Genomic DNA, 2,801 nt, shown 5'->3' on the forward strand with positions numbered 1-2,801 from the left:
TCGATCTATTGATCCATTCGTCCATAAAAAATATCCATCACAGTTTCCTAGAGATCAAGCTGATTTGAGTTTTCAGGTGACCAACAGTTCAAAAACCCAAATCTATTAAATTAACAGTTATATATCAGAGGAAAGCAGCAAACCCTCACAGTTAAGACGGTGAAACCAGTGACTTTAAGGCATTTCTGCTTAATTATAACAATTATTATTAATCCATCTAATCCAAAATACCTGCCAAATAAGTTTATCTTAATTATTCCGGCTCTACAAGTCAGTAACTTGTCTCACTTTCAGTATTTTACCAGATTACAGTTTTGTCCAGAAAGTTTACAGAATATAAAGCGTTTTATTTCCCAGCATTAAAGGAGCACATCTCAGTTTTAGAGGTTGTAAATATAAAAATACTGAAGTTATGACTTTGTATTTAGAGGTTCAGGTGTTTTCATGTGCATCTCTTTATAAGCAATTAGTCAAACATTAGAGCTGCAACAATTAATTGATTAAATCATTGGTCACCAGGCAGAAATCGGCAAACATATCTCTGGTTCAGCTTTTTAAATGTTAATATTATCTACTTTTATCAGTCATATATGAACATAAACTGAATATCTTCAATTTCGGGGTAAAAAAACAAAAATTTGAAGAAGTCAGTTTGGGATTTGGAACATTTTAGAGCAAATTTTTGACGTTAAATTAACTAAATTGATCGATTATTCTAGGAAACAATCAGCAGATTAATTGATAGTGAAAGATATTGTTAGTTGTAGGCCTGAATTTGAGTTTTATAATGGCTGATACAGATATTTAGAGATGGGGGTTGCAGATATAATGCAGATATCTGATAGATAAAACTATCCTATGCTGCAGGAAACTATACATATAAAGTTATAGTTACCAATTTTCTCACATGGCTGAGCACTAACATCGTCCCACAGCAGCCACACTGACGAGGGGAACCCAGACGGACGACCAGCCCGTCTATCAGGACTCTAATTGAGAGGTTCACTAAGTGAAACCCTGCTCCACACGTTCAAAACACGATTCAAATAGTGTGAACGGACGCTGTTTTAAGCATCAGCAATTTAATGGGACAAAGCAAAAACTCAAACCATGTTACTGAAGCATCAACAGAAACTTCCCTCGCCAAAAAAAACCAAAAAAAAAAAAACATTGAAAACATTCTTAGGCACCGCCTACTCTCGGATGATTTTTTTTTTTTTTGGTTAAATTAAAAAGTAACTCATTTGATAATAAGGCAACACAACGGATGTTTGTTTTTCTCCCCCAACTATATTAAAAATGACGGTGGCCACAGTGCAAAAAAATCTGATCTGATCACAAGGTTGTTTCTTAATCTATAAAAACAATCGTTATTTAGGTTTTTAAAACAGAATAACTTAAATTATGGATTACTTGTCAATCGAAAGGCTTTTTTTTTTGCACTGCATAGCAATGCCGCTTGTCCCTCCAAGCCTCTGGAAGAATCAAAATGTTGCTCTCTACTGTACACGGATCAGCTGTGGACAGGGATGCTACCGTCAACCAGCTGTTTTCTGGAGCGAAAGCACACGTCCTTAATTAAACATGTCGTCTTTATACAGATTCAGTACAGACGGTTACATAAAACAGGAAAAATTACAAAAGAAAGTGGAATGCAAAAACATAAAAACAAAAAATAAAATAAACCCCTTAGTATTTCAAATTTTTGTGAAAGTATTTGTGCAATATTCGTCTGCCTATAAGTAAGATAAGAGTGGCAGTAATCCCTGCAATTGGTTTTATTTGAGATATTGAAAATCTAATTTTTTAAAAATAAAAACTTGACAGTTGACAGCCAACTCCATGTTTTATAAAACAAACATAAAAAGGTCTCACATGTCACGGAAAACATCTCTTTATAAAGACAGTCCCGAAATCAAAAAAAAAAAAGAAAAGAAAAAGAAAAGGCAAAAGCTCTTTATACAATGTCAGCATTTTAAAGAAAGAAAATTACACTTGAAAATGACAGCAAAAAAAAAAAAAGATGGCGTAGTCCTTTTTTTCTGTTTCAGGGGAAGAAGAAGAAGAATTGGACGTTGTCTTGTGTGTGTAAAAGCATCAAAGTTCATGCACACACGCGAGCGCGCACACACACACACCTCATCCACATACTGGATGCTCGGTCCGTTCGGTCCGTTTCCCGGGAGACGAAGGGAAAAGGAGCGTTGAATATTTGTTTTATTAAACTTGTGTTTGTGGCGTCCGCCGTCCCCTCGAACCTGCCCGCCTCTTACTCAGTGATTTCCTACGTTTCACAGAATGACTTCAACAACACCCTGAGGAACTCGCTTCGGACTCGTTTCACTTTAGTGAGCAGGTGGAGACCGACCAGAGCGGGGAGAGGTTTTTCAAATTGAGACAGAAAATAATAATACTAATAAAAATCCCCCCCCCCCCCTTTTTTTACTGTGGCACAACTGTTGACATTGGTCGCCTCTTCTCCCCAGTCTGATTGTTAAACATTGGCCTATAAAATTCTGCCTCTTTGGCCTTGAGGGCGCCTTAAAACAAAACCAAAAAAAAAAAAAAAAAACCTGTTGTTTTATTATACAATTCATTAGCTGAACATTTCCTTTGCTTTTTAAACTAAAACGTGGCTGTGCTAGAAATATCTTGACACGGTCGTATAATTTACATTTTGGCCGGTTATCTGCAGGCATTACAAAAATACGCCAAACAATAAAATGGGCCCGGGGAATGCAAGGTGCATTAGCGATGGCTGTTAAAGTGTTCTGGAGTTGGGTTTTTGTTTTTTTTTTTCT

This window comes from Morone saxatilis, unplaced genomic scaffold (assembly GCF_004916995.1).
Source record: "Morone saxatilis isolate NCDOM2014 unplaced genomic scaffold, NCSU_SB_2.0 Contig21, whole genome shotgun sequence".
Classification (NCBI taxonomy): Eukaryota; Metazoa; Chordata; class Actinopteri; family Moronidae; genus Morone; species Morone saxatilis.